Source organism: Globicephala melas, chromosome 2, assembly GCF_963455315.2.
Source record: "Globicephala melas chromosome 2, mGloMel1.2, whole genome shotgun sequence".
Lineage (NCBI taxonomy): Eukaryota > Metazoa > Chordata > Mammalia > Artiodactyla > Delphinidae > Globicephala > Globicephala melas.
Genome location: NC_083315.2, coordinates 58,841,874 through 58,865,123, shown reverse-complemented (window position 1 = coordinate 58,865,123; position 23,250 = coordinate 58,841,874). Strand labels below are relative to the sequence as shown.

General features: G+C 34.2%; 1 protein-coding gene across 9 annotated transcripts in view; it reads left to right on the top strand.

Annotated features, from left to right (window-relative positions):
- Positions 1–23,250, top strand: part of PEAK1 (pseudopodium enriched atypical kinase 1) — a 295,845-nt gene that overhangs the window by 125,602 nt on the left and 146,993 nt on the right. For all 9 annotated transcript variants that reach the window (XR_009562926.2, XM_060293968.2, XM_030874905.3 and 6 more), the window contains 2 exons: positions 3,218–3,299; positions 22,619–22,782. The gene's annotated coding sequence lies outside the window, so the exon portion shown is untranslated. The remainder of the gene's footprint in view (positions 1–3,217; positions 3,300–22,618; positions 22,783–23,250) is intronic.

The following is a 23,250-nucleotide window of genomic DNA, read 5'->3' as shown; positions in this document are numbered from 1 at the left end:
TCATACATCTGTTCTTCTGTACTATGACTAGTGTATTTAAGTTTCAGGATTGATATTCTTTAATTCTGCATTCAGAAAGCAAAATATTTACAGTTGAATTCCTCTGTGAATTGGCATTAAGCTTACTATATTTTCATTTTCGCCTGCTGATTTGGAGCAACCTAATGTTCTAATATTAAAGATTATTTAATGAGATTGACTAGCCCTTGAACTAACTGAAAGAGAGAGTCTGTGTTACCTTATTCCAATTTCAGTAAACTATTGTGCCATATAGAGATATGTTATAATTTCAGGATTTTATGTAAAGTTCTTCAGTACATGCTAATTAAATGAGAGTATCTCCTCAAACTTATAAAAATGCAAGAGATTAACTAAAAGATGAAAACATCTTTCTAAACTAATATCTCTTTAATTGAAGTAGAGGGTAGTGTGTAAATGGCAACTACATCATACAGTTTCAGAGAAAACTGTTTAAAAATCTTTGGTGATTTATTGGTTGTGTCTCTAAATTTTTTTATATGGATGGCTACATTCGTGTGTTTATATCTGCTGTTTACTATCCCTCCAGTCTTGTCTTACACGTCTCCTCTAAATGTGTCCATTTCCATCTCTGTTTTACTCACTCAAATACTTTAATTTCCTTTCTTCAACAATCTGAACTATTACTCCTCGTATCCCTAGATCAAGACTTTTTTCCAAAGAAACACTGAAATCCATCTAGTTGCCCTTCTCACTGGCTTGATATGTATAAATTATTTGCTGCTTGTTGTTAGTTTTCTTAGTTTCAGTTCCGTTTAACAAATATCTCCTGAGTGCTTGTTGTGATAATGCGTGAGCTTGGTGGGGTAGGGAAGTATACTCTGGAAGCTTCCCAGAGAAGATGATCTTGGACCTGAATCTTGAAGAACAAGTAAGAATTTCCTATTCATGGAAGAAGTGTAAGTTTATATCAACAAAGAGAACAGCGTGAAGCTTGACAAATAGTTCAGTATGGCCGTAGTGTGATGAAGTGGGAGATAGGAAATGAAGCTGAAGAGATAGGCATGAGCCATGAGGACTTTATATGTCATACTTGGGCATTTATTTTTTGGGTGAACTTGGACTTTATTCTGTGGATAATAGATAGCTATTGAAGGGTTTGACATACGGTGTGGCAAGATTTTCATTTTAGAGTGATCATTTTGGCAGGAGTATGGTAAATGATTTTGAGGTAGGGTAAGAGTAGAGGTGGGTAGACCAGTTAGATTACTGATTTAGTCATATTGAGAGATAATGCCCTGGATTTGGATACTATTAATAGGGATGAATTGAGGACATAGACATGGAAAGTGTTTAGAGTAGAAATGAATCAGACATTTAAAGTGATTGGTGAAATGTGAGATTACCGTTGGACTTTGATTTGAGTGTCTAAGTGGCTGTTAATAACTATAGCAGGGGATTTAAAGAAGGAATAGATATTAGGAAAAGTTTTTAATGTATTTTACTATGGTACTTTCAGGTGGAAACATACAGAAGACAACAAGATATAGGAGTCTGATGCTCAGGTGAAAGGTCAGGATTAGAAGTATTCATGTGAGGGTCCTCTCAGTCCTGTTGGGAGTACAGAGAATATGGGTAGAGTATGAAGTGGGCAGAAAGCTGAGCCCTGAGGGGAAATGAAAAAGGAACCCAAGAAGGAAACTGAGAAGGAAAAAAACTCTGTGTCTTTGCCTAGTTTCCCTTGAAAGGAGGACAACTTTATCCTTTTTGTATCCTCGGTAACACCTTGAATAATATAGTATAGATACTCAGTAAATGTTTGCTACTTATTTTGTTTAGCTGGAAAGCATCTCATTTACTTTGAGATTTTATTTAATATTTTACCCAATTCCATGACTTGACAAGAAATATTTTAAAATTCATATCATTTCATGAGCACCTACTATGTACCTAGGCACTGTGTTAAATACTTTATGCATATTATCAGATTTTATCCTTAAAATAATCCTATAACGGTAGGTTTTATTATTTCCATTTTGTTTTGAAGAACCTGAGGATAAGAAAGATTAAATGACTTGATCAGCTTTTTCACATGTCCAAATTTCATTTTCTTAACCATCAATGATGATCTATTATGTGTTTAGACCAAACGACCATTTGAAGGTCAGTTCTGTTTCCATTGTGATAATTACTCTGACCCAAAGGCACTGACTTATACTAAATTTTGCACTGTCAGTCTTATGTGGATTAGCATGGTAGTTGGACACCTCTCTGTTCCTGAGTGCAGTAAGGCTTTACCTAATTCTTTTTAACTTTCTGGGGGACTATTTTTTCATTTTTCTATTAGCAGTTTGCATTAGATGACTGCTAAATTGCTTAAGGTTCTAAAATCCTATAAATCCATTATTTTGAAAAACTCAAAAACAGAGGTTGCTTAGCATCTGCTAACAGGTTTTAGAGATCTATAGGATAATGACTGTGTTTCATGACTCAGCTAAAATTATATGCAAAATTTGATGCACGTATGTGCATTTTTCTGGGCATCAATTCATAGTTTTCATCAGATTCTCATAGTTGTGTATACCTCACCACTCACCCTTCACTCAAAAGGTTAAGTATAGCTCTAGAAGTATTTTTGCATACTGTAATAAACTACAGTGCTTTGTGCAATCCTTTTCTGAGTAGTTTAAGTCATCTTTAACAAAGCATTGTTATTCATTGAAAGTAATTTTTGAGGTAAGGATACTTTTTGTCTATTTAGACCTGTAGTATTTTCTAAAGTAAAACACCTCTTGGTTATTTTATCTCTTAAAAACAAGTCCATTAAATAGAGTGAGTATTGGCTTATGGTAAGTACTGTCTTATAGTAAATTTTATTTTATTTTATTTTTAACATCTTTATTGGAGTATAATTGCTTTACAATGGTGTGTTAGTTTCTGCTTTATAACAAAGTGAATCAGCTATATATATATATATACATATATCCCCATATCTCTTCCGTCTTGCGTCTCCCTCCCACCCTCCCTATCCCACCCCTGTAGGTGGTCACAAAGCACGGAGCTGATCTCCCTGTGCTATGTGGCTGCTTCCCACTAGCTATCTATTTTACATTTGGTAGTATATATATGTCCATGCCACTCTCTCACTTCGTTATGGTAAATTTTAAAATGCTCAGTTTTAAAGTGTGAGTCAAATGACCTTCACTAATAAACATTCCCCACTTTGCTCTTCCTGTAGGAAAAGAATATTTGAGGTCCATTCCTCAGGAAAGAAAAGGAAGCAATGACATAATGCCTAGAGTTGGTGCCAGTTAAACTGGGTTTGTACTTTTTCTTTTCTTAATGTAACACATTTATTCTAATCTTGAATCTCTTTTTTTTTTTCAATCTCCTGCCTTATTCCAACAGCAGAACTTATAATTTTGAACTTTGCCTTAGTATGGAAGAGACAAAGATGAATAAGATAGGCCCCTTTCTAGGTATTTGTGATGTCTGTTAATATGAACAACAGAATCATAAAAAGCTAGATAAAAGTCACATTTTCAGATAAGAAGCTTGAGAGGTCTGGTAAATTGCTCAAGGTAAAAAAGCTATTAGATAGTCAGGCAAGGATTCAAACTCAGATTTGTTGACTCCAAACCCCATTTACCTTCCATTTTGTCACACTGCTCCTCATTTTATTTAGGTTTAGTTGTACAATTGCTTATAACTGAAGTTGAGGACCAGGACCCCATATATTTAATTTAATAAATATTTTTGATAAAGTAAAAGGAGAGGAAACAGTCTCTATTCTCCTAAAGCTTAGAAGATTAGAGAAGGAAACTAATATTTGTAGAGCACTTAGTATGTGCCAGACACTGTCATAGGGTCTTAACATGAGCTAGATCACTTAATTCACAACAGCCAGGTGACATACTTGGTATTATCCCTGTTTTAAAGAAACAGGAAGAGACTGAAGCTCAGAGAAATAAATTGCCCAAAATCACATAGCTAGTAAGTAACAAAAGCAGAATTAAAACTCTGTACTGTGAAAGGTTAGGTAGGATTTACATCATACCTATTGACTTAAAATTGAATATCACACAAACCAACTGAATAGCTGAACAGTTTGATCTAAGCTCCTTTTGCTATTAGTGACATTTGTAAACATTTTTAATTGGACTATTAATAGTTAAGTCATCTTCACCAGAGTAATATTCACATTTTCTTAATAAGCTTTTCATTGTAATCTGTTTGTAAAGATAATTGTTTAAGCTGTGATGAAGAGAGAGTTTAAATTCACAGAATAGTGAACAACATCACATGATAGAAAGGATGTTGAGGTAGGAGTCAGGTCTGAGTCCTTCCTACTCCCAACTTTCCTACTGACTTTTGTGATCTGCCAGTCTCTTAGCCTGCTTTTGGACTCATTTTGTGAGATGAGAAGGTTGAGTTAATGGTTCCCTAAGTCTCTTAGAACTATGAAATTATCCCAAGAGTAAGTAGATTTTTTAATGTGATTCATACGTAAATATCAAAGACTTTTTAGAGATGAGAAGTCTTTAGAGATCACCTAACTGAATCCTCCTATGTGATACATGAAGAAACTGAGACCCTTACATTTGTATGACACTTTAAACGTCCAAAGCTCTTTCACATACATTAATCTCATACAAGCTTCACCACAATCTTGTGGATTAAATATCATCATCATCATTGTACAGATGAGCAATTGAATTGGTCTAGGGTCACATAGCTGAGCCTAAACTAAATGACTGACTGTCAACCTAAAGTTTGCCATGTTTCCTTGCTTTAGTGGGATTAATTACATCTTTGTGATGAAGTCCTGTTGTGGGAGAAAGTGAGAATTCAATGATTTATGAAACAAATCCAAGCAGGAAAAAGAAACATTCCCTAGTATAAAAGTAGTAATGACTACAGCAGTATAAATAGCAGAAACAAAGAGGGAAGGAGGGGGGCAAAAACTAGGGTCTACAAGTTGATTTAATATTTGTTTTCATTTATTCCTGGATTAGGAGTAGGTATAATTGACTTTTAGTATTTTTGTGTTTATCAATAGTGTACTATTTGAATTGTTTTATCCTCAACAAAGTATTGATAATTCATAGAGAAACCATACTTCGTAATAAAGTACTTGTAAATTGTAGATGAGCTAAGGAGAACTTAAGACAGTTAATTCAAAAGGATATAAGACAAACGAACAAATTCGTGTAGGAAGCTAAATTTTACACGAAATTATTTAATTATTTCATTGCCTTTAGTGATGTGAACTGAATTTTCTTTCCTATTTCCACTCTGTAGCTGTGGAAACATTAACTGTCCCCATGCCAGTGATCCTGCTGTGCAGAACAACAAATTGCTTTACCTTGGTAGCTTTCTGTAAATAATATGTATTTTTTTAATTGGAAAGAAAATTATCTTAAAACTAGAATATGGATGTTAGCAGTTATTCTTTTACAGTCTTGACCCCCAATTTTCCTTCCTTTAAAAGGAGGTGATTTTCTAGATTACATGATGTGATGGTGCTTTCTCTGTGGAAATGAAAATTCGGTCATTAATAAAATTTCTATTTTTATTCTATATTAAAGTTTTTTATAAACTATATTCTATAGAACTAATAAATGGAAGGAGGATCTTCCATATGTTTCTAATCAAATAAAACAATAAAGGATGGAATAGGTACACAACAAAATTGAAAGTAACAGTGTAAGATTTCTTAACTTCTTAACAGTGTAAGATTTCTTAACTTCTCTTAAGTTAGAGAAGAAGAATGTTTTTCCTAAAGTCTTTCTTCCTTAAGAGAATTTTAAAGATTCTTTTGCCCTGTTGGCTGACGTTTCTTCCACATGCCCTTCCCTACAGAGCCCCGCCTCGCAACCAGCTCCCATTCTAATGTCATCAGATCCATGGTATCCAGGGAAATGGCATTTGAGGAAAACTTGAATAGACTGGTCTTTAGTTCTGTTTTGAATCTGGCCTCAAAACATGCGCAAGAGTTTTTTCAACCACTGCTTTTAAAGCTCTTTAAAGGAAAAAATGAAAAGGCCACTTCACAGTAGTTGATATTTAGGTTTTGTTTTGAGATAACTCAAGAGCTAGTCTCCTGGAAACTTCAAACACCTGACATAAACAGTTTTTTTTTTTACTGAATTGTACCTATTATAATATGACTGTCTTGCTTACCCAGACTACAGTGAGTTTTAAGGACTACAGTTAGCTTTTCATTGGCCAGCTGTGATTTAGTGGTCATAATAAAGTTATGATATTGAGCTGAGGACTTTGATTTTTTTTTTTTTTCTGTGATTTTTGAGTTTCCCTTGTTTGGCTTTAGGGTTAAAGAGCCAGGCTTCCAGGATGGTGCCTCATTCATTTTAAAAGATTCCCTCAGTATACCAGTAGTTCAGAAGACATGGGTTCAATACATTAAGCCTTTTAATTTTTTATAAAACTACTTCTATAAAGAAATTGTTGAAACACTTTTTTTTTCAGTCTTGTTTACAAATTTGGTAGCACTAAGTAAAATGTTCTGCCAGGAGATTGATTCAGTATTAATATATCACTAGATTTGCTTTTTTGTATGGGGTTTAGTTTCTGTACCAGGGTACTTTCTAAGAATGAGATAAGTTCTTAATAGATGTATGGAAATTTGAGGAACTGTCAGATCCTTTTCAATGTCATCTTCAGTAAATCTAAGGATGGCAGTGAGGGAAACACAGAGATGTTGGTTTGTGTGTGTGGGTGTATGTATGTGTGTTTGCATGTGTGGTCTCAACACTGAGGAAGTGCGATAAACTTAGATTTGCAGCTTCCTTCTTAAAGGTTAACATGACAGTGGAGTTATAAGGAAATACTGATTAGTTTTCCTTTTCCAAATGTATTGCTATTTAACAGTTATATGTAGCTCAGGACTTATTTTATATCTTAGTATGTATTTTAAAGAATTAAATGAATTGATTCATATTTTTTAAAAAAGAAATGTAGGGCTTCTCTGGTGGCGCAGTGGTTGAGAGTCCGCCTGCCGATACAGGGGACACGAGTTCGTGCCCCGGTCTGGGAGGATCCCACATGCCGCAGAGTGGCTGGGCCCGTGAGCCACGGTCACTGAGCCTGCGCGTCTGGAGCCTGTGCTCCGCAACGGGAGAGGCCACAACAGTGAGAGGCCCGCGTACCGCAAAAAAAAAAAAAAAAGAAAAGAAATGTAGGTGATAAAGGAGAGTAACAGAATCAGTTGGCCTACATTTGTATTATCAGTTCATCTGTAGTTGCCTGGTTATTTGGATTTATCAGAGAAAAATAGTATCAAGCAAGTATAGTTAATGGAATATTTGTTGGCATATATATATGCCACTTTTATTTTTCTTATTTCTCAAAGTGAGAATACTGGATAATTTTTATAAGTATTCAGAAATTATTCTGTTGGATGTAATTGAGAGTGTTGTTGAAATAGATACTCATTTTTTCTCCAGTCTTATTTCTTTTATGAAACCCCATCTCCAAAAAAAAAAAAAAAATTAAACCAAAGGCTATTTGGGATTGCAACCAGGGTTTTCTATGAACACTGAATTTGAAATTAAAATTGTATGAATTCCCTTGCTGGCTTTGCTCATTCTTATATAGGAACCGAACATTTCAATATAAGACTTGGTAGTCTGAGATGTTAGTCTCAGACTAACTTGACCAAGTCAAGACTACTAGACTTGCTAGTCTCCTGGTCTTCTACAGGAGATATGAAGGATTGTAAGAGATTTGGAGAACTGCAGATTTTCCATACAGGTTTAAAAAAAAAAGTACTTTATTCTATTGAGTGAAACCATTTAAAGTGGCTTACTGTCTCTTTTCCAGTAATGCCAATACCACATGTCTTATAAAATTAAAAATAGCAGATGTCATTTTTCTAGCATGAATACTGGTTCACAGACTTTTTAAAAGCAAAATATAGAGAAGGTCTGATGTGATAAAGAGAATAGAAATCTTGTATAGCCCATATAGTCTGAGTCATCTACTCAAAGCTAGTAACTAAGGTCAGACATTAAGAGCCCATAAAAAGATCACAGAAAACCAATAGCAGAGAATATTGAAAGCCAGACCATACTGTCTGAAGCAAGATTATAGAATCCGCTTGAGTGCATAGAAATATTTTGTGTTCCTTATTAATTATGAGATAATACAAATTTAACAGAAGCATGGAATAGGAAGCTTTACAGATCATTTAATTATTTCCTTTCATTTTACAAAAAGAAACCAAGGGTTAGGGGGTAAATTACTTACTCAGTACCAACTAGGTAGTGACAGTAGTAGGAGTAGAATACAGCTCACCCTTGAATAACAGAGGGGTTGATCCAGGTGTCATTTATAGTCAGCCCTCTGCATCTCCATTTCGTCCACATCCACGGATTCAACCAACCATGGACCATGTAGTACTGAAAAATATTGAGTATTGAATTTAGTATTAAAAAATATCTGCATGTAAGTGGACCCATGCCGTTCAAACTAACGTTCAAGGTTCAACTCTTATCTATCAAATAATTGAAGATGGGACTTAAAAGCTGTGATGGGAAATGATGGTTTTTATTATTGTTGTTTTAAATTTCTACGTACAGTAAAATTTACTTTTTTATTAGTTCTGTGAGCTTTAACACATGTACAGATCCATGTAAACTACTGCTACAAACAGGATACAGGTAGATCCATCATCCCAGAAAACTTCAAACTGTCCCTTTTTGTTCAAAACCTCTACCTACATTTAAGCCCTAGCAACTACTGATCACCTTAGTTTTGCCTATTCCAGAATGTTGTATAAATGGAACTGTTCACTGTGAGCTCTTTTGTGTGTGGCTTCTTTCTCTCAGCTTAATATTTTTGAGATTCATCCGTGTTGTGCGTATAGTGGTTTATTCTTTTTTAAATTTATGAGTAGTATTCCATTGTACAACTACATAACCATTTGTTTAGCCATTCACCTGTTAATGAACATTTGAGTTGTTTCCAGGTTTTAGCTATTATGAATAAAGCTGTTGTGATCGTTTTTTTAAAGAGAAAAGGAAAAAATTTTATTCATACATATTATACGAACCCCAATAGTGAGCTCCTAAAGTATTCACAAAGGTGATTCACTTCATACTTTGAAATAATTATAGATTCACAGGAAGTTGCAAAGATAGTATCGTACAGAGATGTCCCCTGTACCATTCACCCAGTTTCTCCTATTAGTTGCATCTTATATAACTATAGAATAATAATACCAAAATCAAGAAATTGATATTGATATAAAGTGAATAATAGTTCTTTGGCATTTTATCACATGTGTACATTCATGTAACCAAGACGGCAATCTCACCAGAAAGATTTCCCTCCTTCTGTCCCTTTATAGTCACACACACACACACACACACACACACACACACACACACACACACACACACACACACACACACACACACACACCCTTCACTCCTGGAAACCACTAATCTGTCATCCATCTCTATAATTTTGTCATTTCAAGAATGTCATAAAAATGGAATGATATAGTATATATATAAACTTTGAGATTGGCTATTTTCATTTAGCATAATGCCCTTGAGATCCACCCAAATTGTGGTGTGTTCATTCCTTTTTATTGCTGATTTAGTATATTTCATGGTATAGATGTACCACAATTTGTTTAACAATTCACCTGTTTTAGGACATTTTAGTTGTTTCCAGTTTGGGTCTGTTGCTAATGAAGGTATTATTGATATGTTAACAAATAATAAGTCTGCCATTTAATTTTTTGTTTTCTGTTTGGTTCCTCTTTTTCATTTCTCTTTTCCTTTTCCTGCTTTCCTGTGGGTTACTTAAATACTTTTTAGAATTCCATGTTGATTTACTATAGTGTTTTAAAATGTATTTCTTTGTATAACTTTTTCACCATTGCTCTAGATATTACATTGTATATTTATAGCAGATCACAGTCTCCTGTACCACAGTACCACTGGCACTGCTACATTTTACTACTTCAAGCAAAGTGTAGAACGCTTACCTTCCATTAGTTCCTTTATCCTCCCTCATTTAATTAATATTTTTATGTGTAGATGTATTATTTATAGGTGTATATTATATGCATGCATACATGTATTTTATATGTACTTGTTTTAAATATTTCCTTTACATACATTGTGAACCATATCAGACAGTGTTATAATTTTTGCTTAAACAGTCAGGCATAATTTGGAAGACAAGAGGAGAAGAACTCTTACTGTATGTATCCATATTTTTACTCTTTTTGGCCTTCCTCCTGATGTTCCAAGATTCCGTCTTTTTTCACTCCCTTTCTATTTAGAGAACTTCCTTTATCCATTCTTTTAGGGCAAGTCTACTAGCAAAAAATTCTCTTAGCTTTCCTTTATCTAAGAATATGTTGATTTTCTCTTCATTCCTTAAGGATATTTTTCTAGAGGAAAAATTCTGGCTTGACAGTTCTTTTTCTTTCAGCACCTGAAAGAGATTGTGCCAGTTCCTTCTGACCCCTATAGCTTTTTATGAGAAATCCACTGATAGTCAAATTGGTTTTCCCCTGTAGGTAAAGGATCATTTTTCTCTTGCTGCTTTTAAGATTTTTTCATTGTCTTTAGTTTTCAGAAATTTGACTATATGTGGTGTGGATTTCTATGGATTTATGCTGTTTGAGATTTGTTCAGCTTCTTGAATCTATAGGTTTATGTCTTTTGCCAAATTTGGGAAACTTTTTTCAACCATATTTTTTCCAATATTTTTTCAGCCCTACCCTTTTTCTCCTCTACTTCCAAGACTCTGATGACATTAATGTTGGATCTTTTGTTATAATTTCGCAGCTCCCTGAAGCTCTGTTCATTTGTATTCAGTCTATGTCTTTTGTTATTTAGATTGGGTAACTTCTGTTGTTTTATCTTTTAGTTCACTGATTCTTTCTTCTGTCCCCTCCATTCTCCTGTTTAGCCCATCCTTTGGCTTTTTAATTTCAGTTCTGTAATTTTATTCTTTGTATCTTCTATTTCTTTGCTAAGACCTTCTGTTTCTTAGACTTTCTATTTTTCATTTGTTTCCAGTGTGTTGTCTCCCTTAAAAATTCTCATTGAAACTTTTTATTGTGACTGCTTTAAAATCCTTGTGAGATAATTCTTAAATCTTTGTCATCTTGGTATTGGCATCCATTGTTTGTCTTTTCTCATTTATGTTGAGGTTTTCCTGATTTGGGGTATGATGAGTGGTTTTCAGTTAAAACCTGAACATTTTGGGTATTATGTCATGAGACTTTATATTTTATATCAATTTAGCAGGCCTCTTTTGATACTTCCCTGCCAGGGTGAAAGGGTGCTGCCTCATTATTGCCACCTAGAAGTATAAGTTCAGAGTCCCACTTACCCTCCATTGACATCTGGGGAGGAGATGGCTGTACTTCTGGGCAGGGGTGGAAGTTCCAGCTCCCCACTCTAATGACACCAACCCTGCTGGGTAAATACCTAGGAGTGGAATTGTTGGGTTATATGGTAAGTTTTGTTCAACTTTCAAAGAAGGTGTCAAACTTTTTTAAAGTGGTGGTAAAATTTTACATACCTACCAGCAATGTGTGAACATTTTAGATGTTCTAAATTAATGTTATCCTATAGAACTTTCTGCAATAATGAAAATGTTCTATATCAGCACCGTCTAATACTGTAACCACTAGCCACATGTGGCTGTTGAGCAGGTGAAATATGGCTAGTACATCTGAGGAAGTGAATTTTTTATTTTATTCAGTTTATCAATTTAAATTTAAATGGCTACATGTGGCTAGTGGCTGCTGTATTAGAAGGTGAATCAATGCAGCTCTACAGCCTCACCAGTATTTAGGCACCACAGCTGTACGTCCTCACCGATATTTAGAATTGTCAGTCTTTCTAAATTTAGCCATTTAATGAGTGTGAAATGGTATCTTGTGGTTTTAATCATTTAATGTAATTATTGGCCACTTAATTTTTATAATGATTTTTTTGAAATGCAATTATTTTTGTTTGTTGACTTTTTAAAAAAATTATTTATTTATTTATTTAGACTGTGCTGGGTCTTAGTTGCGGCACGCAGGATCTTTAGTTGCAGCATGTGGGTTTCTTAGTTGTGGCATGTGGACTCTTAGTTGTGGCATGCATGCAGGATCTAGTTCCCTGACCAAGGATGGAACCCAGGCCCCCTGGGTTCCTGGGTTCCTTGGGAGCGTGGAGTCTTACCCACTGGACCACCAGGAAAGTCCCTATAATGATGTTTTTAAGACAGCAGAAGTTTTTAATTTGATAAAGTATGGTTTATCAGGTGACTGTTTCTATATTTCTTTTTTTTTTTATGGTTCATGCTTTTGAATCTTTGTCTATCCTAAAGTCATAAAAACTTTTCCCTGTTTTCTTCTTGAAGCTTTATAGTTTTACATTCTACTCTTAGGTTTATGATGTATTTTCATTTAGTATTTTTACATATACAAAATCCTGTCATATAAAAGCAAAATTCATTTTTATTCCATATGAATATCCAGTTGTTTCAGCAACACTTGTTGAAAATATTTTCTTTCTGCATTGAGTTACCATGGCACTTTTAAAAATTAATTGACCAAGTATTTTATAGTCTATTTTTGGATTCTCCATTCAGTTTCAGTTTTCTATATGTTATCATTAGGCTATTACCAAACTATATGGATTGCTGTAAGTTAATGTTAACTCCAGAAATCAGGTATTGTAAGTATTCCTACTTTGTTCTTCATTTTCAAAATTATTTTAATTATTCTGTTCATTTGGATATTCATATACATTTTAGAATCAGCTTGTACATTTCTACAAAAAAAACCTGGGATTTTGATTTAGATTGAATTGAATGTGTAGATGAATTTGCGAAGAATTGCCATATTAACAATTTTGAATCTTCCAATTCATGACTATGTTATATATTTTTATTTATTTCAGTTTTCTGTAATTTGTCTTAGCTTTGTTTTGTAGCTTTCATTTTATAGGTCTTACACATATTTTGTTAGGGATAAACTCAGGTATTTAATTTTGTTTAATGCTATTATAATGGCATTTAAAAATTTTTAAATTTCTAGTTGTTTGATATAGAAATACAATGGATATATGTATATTGAACACAAGTTCTACAGTCTTGCTGAAATCCCTATATAGTTTGTATACGCCTTAGAATTTCCTATGCAAATAATTTTGTCTCCTGTAAATAAAGACATTTTAACTTCTTCCTTTCCCATCTTTATGCTTTTCATTTCTTTTTTGTGCCTCCATATAGCTATGATCTCCAGTATAATGTTGAACAGAACATTTATTATATTATTTATTATTATGTCAGTATTTTACAGATGCCCTTTATCAAATGGTAGTTCTTTTCCATTCTGAGTTTTCTGAAGTTTCTATTTTGAATATGTGTTGAAATTTATTAAATATTTTTTCTCTATTGAGAGGATTATATTGTTTTTCTCCTCTATTCTGTTAATATAGTTAATAACATTGATTTTTAAAAATGTAAAATCAACCTTGTATTTCTTCTTATATATTGCTGAATTTGATTTTGCTATTTTGTTGAAGATTTTTGAAAGTATGTTTATGAGAGGTATTGGTGTGTAGTTTTCTCATAATGTCTTTTTCTGGTTTTGGAATCAATCTAATGCTGGCCCTATAAAATCAGTTGAGAAATGTGTCCTCCTCTACTTTCTGGGAGAATTTATGTAGGATTTGTATTACTTCTGTCTTTATATGTTAGATAGGATTTACAATGAAGCATTGGGGACTGGAGTTTACTTTGTGGGAATATTTTAAATTACAAATTCAATTTCTTTAATAGATACAGTGTTATTTGGGTTATGTATTATTTCCTGAGTCATTATGGTAATGTGTCTTTTAAGGAATTTGTTCATTTCATCATAGTTGTCAAATTTATTGAGATAAAAGCATTCATAGGGACTTCCGTGGTGGCGCAGTGGTTAAGAATCCACCTGCCAATGCAGGGGACACGGGTTCGAGCCCTGGTCCGGGAAGATCCCACATGCCACGGAGCAGCTAAGCCCGTGCACCACAACTACTGAGCCTGAGCTCTAGAGCTCATGAGCCACAACTACTGAGCCCATGAGCCACAACTACTGAAGTCCGCGTGCCTAGAGCCCGTGCTCCACAACAAGAGAAGCCACTGCAATGAGAAGCCCGTGCACTGCAACGAAGAATAGCCCCCACTCGCCGCAGCTAGAGAAAGCCTGTGCACAGCAACGAAGACCCAACACAGCCAAAAATAAATAAATAAATAACTTAATTAAAAAAAAATCATTCATAAATGGTCTCTTGTTCTTTTAATATTTGTAGACTCTTCAGTAATGTTTCCCCTTTTGTTCCTAATATTGCTGATTTCTGTCTTTTCTCATTCAGTCTAGTTAGAGGTCTGTCAATTACACTATATTTTTTTTTTCAAAGAACCTGTTTTTGGTTTCATTGATATTTCTCTGTTTTTCAGTTATCTATTTCATTGGTTTCTATTCTTTGTTAATTTGTAACTATCTACTTATTTGGTTTAATTTGTAGCCTCTTACCATGGTAGCTTACATAATTGATTTTAGGTCTTTTCTGCCTAATATATGCATAGAAAACTGTAAATTTCCTCAAAGCATCTTGTTAGCTGCATCAAAAATTTTGATAGGTTTCATTTTCATTCATTTCAAAGTATTTTCTAATTTCCCTTGTGATTTCTGGCACTTAGGTTATTTTAGAAGATGTTAAATTTCTAAATGTTTGGGAATTTTCCAAGTATCATTTTGGTTTTGATTTCTGATTTAATCCCACTGTGCTAAGGGAATATAATATACTATGTGTAGTTTCAATTTTTTAAAATTTGTTAAGACTTATTCCTGGTTTAGTAGATGGGCTATCTTGGTGAGTGTTTCATGGGCAGTATAAAAGTTTATATTTTGCTGTTGTTGGTTGAAATGTTCTATAAACATCAATTCAGTTGATAGTGCTGTTCGAGTCTTCTTTATCTTTGCTGGACTTTCAGTGTACCTGTTCTTTTCAAGTACTGAGGGAGGAGTGTTGATGTCTCCAACTGTTTTGGGTGCTTGTTTGTTTCTCCCCTCAGTTCTGTCAGTTTTTGTTTAATGTATTTTGTAGTTCTGGTATTATGTACATATACATTTAGAATTATTCCATCTTCCAAATGAAGTGATCCCTTGATCATTATGAAACATCCCTCATCATCTCTGATACTATTTTTCTCTTGTCTTCTGTCTTCTCTGATATAAATGTGGCTATTTCTTAAGATTTTGGTTTGCATGGTATATCTTCTATCCTTTTATTTTTTAACTATTTCCTTATTTTAGTGTGAGATTCTCATAACATATATTTGGTTTTGCTTTTTTAATCTGTCTTTTAGTTGGAGTATTTAGATAATTTACATTTAATGTATATATTAATGTGGTTAGGTTTATATCTACCGTCTTTGCTGTTCTTTTTCTATTAACCGTTCCTTTGAATTAATTTTACTTTGAATTCCATTTAATCTTCTCTATTGTTTTTTTCCTTTATTGGCTTATTCTTTTTTCTACCTTTTTATTTACTTATTTTAGTGGTTGCTCTAGGATTTATAATATGCCTGTTATTGCATTCTACTATCAAATAATTTTATACCATCTCATATAATGTAGTACATTTATAACAGTATTCTTCCTTTGTCTCACAGTCATCTTTTTCTCTCTGAACTTGATTTTGGCTAGATTTTATTGCTGTGTCTTCAAGTTCACTGATTTCTTTTTTTCTGCAGTGCTTATCTCATCCAGTGAAATTTTCACTTCAGATATTATATATATATATTATCTCTAGAAGTTCTATTTGGGTCTTTTTGAAAATTCTCCATTTCTCTCTTCCCTGTATTCCTGTTTTCATTTATATGGAGCATATTTATAACACCCTTTCAATGTCTTTGCCTGTTAATTCCACCATGTCTGTCATTTCTGGGTCTCTCTGTGTTGACAGATACTTTTCTGGTTATGGGCCACATTTTCCTACTTCTTTGTATGTCCAGTAATTTTTAATTAAATGTCAGGTATTTGTGAATTTTACATGTTGAGTTCTTGATTTTGTAGTATTTCTTTAAAGTGTATTGGACTTTTTCCTAATAGGCATTTTAAATTGCATATTAGTTTGATCCTTTCTAGGCTTTCTAGGCTTCCAAGCACCTTTCAGGAGGGTCTAGAGGAACTTTTATTTTAGGGCTACTTTTCCCCTGCTTCTGCACGTGGCCCTTCTGGGGTCATTACTGATAGCCTTGTATATTCAGTGAGGTTTTTCCCCTCTTGCTGGAGGGAACTTGTTGAAATATTGGCCCCATATCAGCTCTGTGAATCCTTTGTCTTAGAACTCCCTGGTAACGTTTTTCCTTAGAAGTTCTTCTTGGCTGGTCTCAAGAAATTTACCCTTCTCATGTACAGGTTTTTATTTAGCTAAATACTCAAGGGAACCCTCATTTAAACTGCTGGAACACTTTCACTGCTTCTCTGGAACTCTACCCCATAAATTCTAGCTACCTTGGCCTCCTTGTACTTTTTTCTCCATCTCCTCACGTCAACAAGATTGCCAGACTCTATTTGGGTTCTTCCTCCTGTACTGGAGTAGTAAATTGCTTCCTGGCTGAGAGCCTTGGGTGATGGTAGGGCTCGCCTTATTTGTTTCCCTTTTCGCAGGGATCACAGTCCTGCACTGCTAGTGTCTGAAAATAGTCCTCTCCTATATTTTATACTGTGTTCTAGTTGTTTGCAGTGAGAGGATTACTCTGGACTTTTTACCCCCTCATGCCCTCAGAAGCAGAAGTTGAATCATTCTAGAATGAGTTTTAATACTAACACTTTTACAAAATTGTGAAGCTCTCAAGGAGTTATTATTTTTTACATAACTTTTAACCATTTATTCACTTTTTCCTCAGTATTGTTATAAAGATCTTGTATCGACTGTAGGAACTATTATTTATTTTTCAATTCAGGGAGCCCATTACAAACTTTAAATCAGAAGCTGACCCAAAGAAAATAATTTATCATACCTAAGAAATCTCACAAATCAGGAAAATGGATTTTCGAGTATACAAAAATTCTCTCAATATTATGGAATAGTCATTTTAAATATAAAATTATTATTTAATATTTCATTAGAAACATGAAAGGCTTGGAATGAAATACTTGGAGATAAGGAAAAAATGAACCATTTGATCTAGTGTTAAAATATAAGTCCTATCATTTTAGAGCATAACCATGTGAGTATATGTACTTTATATCAGGAACCGGCAAATGTTATCTGGAAAGGGCCAGATAGTGTATATTTTAGACTTTGTGGGCCACACAGCCCTTGTTGCACCCACTCAGCTAATCCTTCGTAGTACAAAAGCAGCCTTAGATGATTTTTTTTTTTTTTTTTGTGGTACATGGGCCTCTCACTGTTATGGCCTTTCCCGTTGTGGAGCACAGGCTCCGGACGCGCAGGCTCAGCGGCCATGGCTCACGGGCCTAGCCGCTCTGCGGCATGTGGGATCTTCCCGGACCAGGGCACGAACCCGTGTCCCCTGCATCGGCAGGCGGACTCTCAACCACTGCACCACAAGGGAAGCCCCTTAGATGATACATTTTTAAATGTGCTAGCTGTGTTCTGATAAAACTTTATCTATAAAAATGAAATTTGAGTTTCATATGATTTTTATGCCTCAAAATATTTTTCTTCTTTTGATCTTTTTTTCCTGCTATTTAAAAATGTAAAAACTACATTCTTACCTTGCAGGTCATACATAAACAGGTGGCTGGTCAGACTTGGCCCCTGGGTCACAGTTTGACAGTCCCTGCTCTATGTGAATAAAAAGCTCCCAAGTAAGCGGTAGGATTCCTGTCGGACTGTTGTGTTTTCATTCTAAGTAATGCTTTTACTTAGGGAACTAAATAAATAGTTCCCTACTATTAAATTAAATAGCAAAGTAAATAAGATCACACAGTACTGAGCCTATAGGGCTTTGATAGATTTTAAAATGTCAAAGGTTATATCAGAGGTTCCTCAGTTAATGGGGAATTGGGGCTAATGTCCAGTTTATCTTACTCTCAAACTGGCACCTTTTCTCTTTTTAATTATGCAAGGTTAAATTCCTTCCTTCCTATTTTGTTTCAATATGCCTATCTTATTAACGTTTAAAAATTGGCATATATGTATCCTAAATTTATTTATTTTGTGATGAACTTGCCCTGGTACTCATAAACAAAATGCCCCCCCCCCCCCCCCGCACAAGCATTATATCATTTTTAACTTCATGCTGTCCCCACTTACAGGATCTAGGGATTTTTCTTCTTAGTTCACAATTTTGAGAATACAGCCTCTTCTCTTCATCATCTTTGCTTCTGTATTGTCTTCCACATAACCCTGTTAGCCAGTTAGAACACAAAACACATTTCAAAGCATATTCTCTTTTTCTACCTGTTGTAGCTTAGCATACTAGTCAGGCCCCTCTTAGAATACTCAGAATTTGTCTAATATGTAGAGCAGTGTCGATATATACAGTCTATGACTTTGTTTGGTGTTATGTTCACACAGTTAACTCGAGCCATACTTGAATGATTATGTAGTTTGTATTCTCTAATCATAAGTGTATTTTCCTTCCTTAAGGTATATAATTGAAGTTGTTCTTTGGCAATACGCAAAATCCAGTGCTGTGGAAGTTCTAGAAGAGAGGGCTTGAATTTAGGTATATGCTGCTGTTGCCTCAGTGAGTGGGTAGTTACATAGCTGCATATAGTCATTCATTCAGGGGATACTTTTTTCTGCCTACATGTCTTCATGATGTTTTCCCAACACACTAGTACACCATCCAGGAAAAAAACAAACAGAAAACAAAAAAAACAAAAAAAAAAACCAGGCAATTTATTTCTTTTTACATGCAGAGAGAGAATAACCTTTGTTTTCAAATATAAAATAAAAATAAGGATTGGTTCTGAAAGAAGCTATGAAGTAATAGAAAATCATCATCCAAAGAGAATTTGCCTAGTTACTTTAAAAAAAGTTACGAATTTTTAAGAAATTTTTTACACAAATTTCATTATTTTGATAATTTAGAAACTTTTCCCCATGAGTATTATAAGCTTATTTTCCTATCTTAATGACGTGTATGCCCTACGTCTGGAAGATGCTTCCCCTAAACTTTTCCATTTCTGGCTCATTTCAACTTGAACATCATCTCTTCAGAGGGCCTTCCTTGATACACTGTCTAAAACAGCACCTCCACCTTCCCAGTCTCTAACACCCAGTTTTATTTTCTTCAAAGCACTTATCACCATCTGAAATTAGTTTATTTATTTATTTGTCTCTTTCTGTATTAAAACAGTAAGCTCTCTGAGGTGAGAGATCTTGCCTTCCCTATTATCTGTCTATCTGTACTACTCAGAACATTTCCTTTCATATAGTAGGCCTTAAGTATGTAATTTATATGTGGCTGGAAGGATGGATAATTGAAAGTATGTCTAATGCATGATCTGTAGGAATATTTGATAGGCTCACATGTATTGAGAGTCACCAAGAAAGAATACAGTGAGTAACTTTACCCAAATTTATTTCACTGTAGAACTACTTTTTCTTTAAGCATTTAGCTGTATTAGACTTCCACAGAAGACATTTTGGAAATGTGACAGATGTACTGATATATTTAATTGTTTTTTTCCTTTTATAATAATTTCAAACTTATATACAAATTGTAAGAATAGTACAGATAATTTTTCCTAAATCACTTGAGTGTAAGTTGCTGACATTATACTGCATCACCTCTGAATTCTTTAGAGTACATTTCCTACAAAGACATTCTGCCACATAACCAGGATAAAATAATCACAATCAGGAATTCAATGTTGATAGGTTACTACCATCTAACCTACAACCCTGTTCAAGTCATGCCAGTTGTTCTGGAATTCATTGGTGAGCATCCCTAGGAAGGAGGGAGGCACAGAGTAGGCAGCCTCAAAATCTGCATATGTCTTTCCTTTCATATCTTTGATCACTAAGTTCATATGTGTAGAGGAGACTCCGTAGTGCCTAGTGGAAAGTAATAGCTGACATGGGAAGTTGTTGAGGTGATATTTCAGATTTGGAGTTTGAGTTCTACCAAACACATCAGAATAAAGCATTCAGAAAAAGACTATTTTGGGGACTGAGAGGAAAGGAATGCAGGGTGGATTATGGAAGGATAATCAATCCCTGCATTAGGAAAGAGTAAGGAGATGTATGTTCTCATTTCAGTTTTTCCACTAACCAACACTTACCCATGGGAAATCACTTCACTTCTCTATCAGTACTTTTCTAGGTTATCTGTATTTGTATATCCATAAGTTCAATTTCTTTTCATATTCAAATTTCAAAATAAAATAAGCATTAATTGCATTTTTCTTCTTTAAAGACTTACAATGGAAAGAAGACTAATTTTGCCACTCTTTATGTGATACTGGGCATCATCATTTCATCTATATATTGGTGATATATATATTTTTTTTCTTGGTAATATTTCTCCTACATGCTGCTCATCATTGTTATGTACCACATGAAGTGGTGGATTTAAGCACTGTAAGAACATTGGGTATTGTTTTCATCATGAATAACCCAGCTGTGTCAGAGTTAGATATTGTTTGATGTTGCACAAACAAAAACGTCCTTTTTAAAATGCTTTTTTGTTTCTTAAAATTTATTGAGAGGTTCAGTTCTACAGTATGTAAGCACAGTCATGAATCATTTAAAAGTGATCACATTGAAGACCGTAATTCAAAGAGTCATGTACCACAATGTTCATTGCAGCTCTATTTAACAATAGCCAGGACATGGAAGCAACCTAAGTGTCCATCGACAGATGAATGGATAAAGAAGATGTGGCACATATATACAATGGAATATTACTCAGCCATAAAAAGAATCAAAATTGTTATTTGTAGTGAGGTGGATAGGCCTAGAGTCTGTGATAGAGAGTGAAGTAAGTCAGAAAGAGAAAAACAAATACTGTATGCTAACACATATATATAGAATCTTAAAAAAAAAAAAAAAGTGGTTCTGAAGAATTTCGGGACAGGACAGGAATAAAGACGCAGATGTAGAGAATGGACTTGAGGACACGGGGAGGGACAAGGGTAAACTGGGACGAAGTGAGAGAGTGGCATGGACACATATACGCTACCAAATGAAAATAGATAGCTATTGGGCAGCAGCTGCATAGCACAGGGAGATCAGCTCCGTGCTTTGTAACCACCTAGAGGGGTGGGATAGGGAGGGTGGGAGGGAGGGAGGCGCAAGAGGGAGGAGTTATGGGAACGTATGTATATGTATAGCTGATTCACTTTGTTATAAAGCAGAAACTAACAACAACAACAAAAATAATTCCAGGAGAGAGAATGAATTGAGGTGAGGGACAGATGAAGATGAATGGCAAAATGTTGATAACTGTTAAAGTTGGGTGATGGATATGTGGGTTCATCATTCTCTTTACTTTTGTATATGTATTTGAAAATTCCCATATTAAAAAGTTAAAAAAAAATGATCACATTATCTTTTTCTTTCTTCTTAACTTTTCCAATTATTTTCCTTGTATTTGGTGTTATAGAGAAAATAAATTAGGGGTTGGGCCAATTAAACATGCATGTAATTGGTGCTCAAGAGTCAGAAATAGGAAGTTATTAATTTAAACTTTTTTTATTGGAGTATAGTTGCTTTACTGTGTTGTGTTAGTTTCTGCTGTACAGCAAAGTGAATCAGCTATAACTATACATATATCCCCTCCTTTTTGGATTTCCTTTCCATTTAGGTCACCACAGAGCATTAAGTAGAGTTCCCTGTGCTATATAGTAGGTTCTCATTAGTTATCTATTTTATACATAGTAGTGTATATATCTTAATCCGAGTCTCCCAACATCCCACCCCCCCTTCCTCCCTTGGTGCCCGTATGTTTGTTCTCTACATCTATGTCTCTATTTCTGCTTTGCAAATAGGTTCATCTTTACCATTTTTCTAGATTCCACATATATGTGTTAATATTCGATATTTGCTTTTCTCTTTCTGACTTACTTCACTCTGTATGACAGTCTCTAGATCCATCCATGTCTCTGCAAATTGATGTTTTGTATACCAAATTATAAATATATTTTATACTTAAGCCTAAAGTAAAACTACAAAGTGGCTAGAGAAACTTTTGCAATTGGAGATGTCTACTTTCATATTTAACAGAGGCTATATCAAAGTTGGAAATTGTGACTGTTAGAATTGGATTTTTATAAAGGTGAAATAGAGTTTAATGTTTCTTATTTTTATATTTCTAGCCAAAAAATGAAATATACAAGAACAATCAGATGAAGTCTTAGAAAGCCTCAAGTGCATCAGTGCTAGCTAGTTTGATTCCTATAAGTTACTTGGTTCTTAGGTATGGCATGGATAGTTCTTGAGTGTGTAAGATTCTATCCATGTCTCTTCCTAAGTAAGGAAGTTACTTCTTAAATGAATAAGTCTAATTTTAACGGTTGAGTGAGTGTAAAATTAAGAATATCCTAAAGGAAAGAAAATGTCCAATATATTTAAAACTAGTTTACTTCTCCAGTTTAGCTCTATTTTTTGTTGTTCTCTTGCAGTAAACATTGCTATCTTCAGAAAATAAGTTAAGGAATGAGAGGCAAGGAAGAAAGGACGTTCATCTTGGAAGGACCCAAAGCACTTTGAAATTTAAATGAATGTAATGATAGCTGCTAAAACCGCCTTTGTCACCAAAATGGATGAAGTACTTCAAATTTAAATGGTAACCAGATTTATCATATCATGTTACATTTCCACCAAGAACTTTAGATGACTTGAAAGGGTTTATTTTTAAGTTTAAATATTTACCTTACAAATACCAAAGTGTAGATAGAGTAGATAATTTTATAACTTATTTAGCATAGTCAGGATTTTATTTTGCCTCTTAATGCTTGACCCTGATATTAGCCAAAAGAATGTTGCTTTTTTCCCAGGTTATGAACTTCTTAACACAGAAACAGGTAAGCTTATTTGAGTAAGAATATGGCATAATACTAGTATACTTATAGATCCGTCCTTTACCAGATATTTTTTCCTTTCATAGAAATAACCCAGGCAACGTAAATGGTGGTATCCTATCACACATGCAAATGGTTTTTAGTTTTGTTTTCATATTATTTTTTAGTTTCCTTATGTGACATCTGGTCTCTTGATCTTTTTCCTTTCATATCTGACATCTTATTTTAATTTA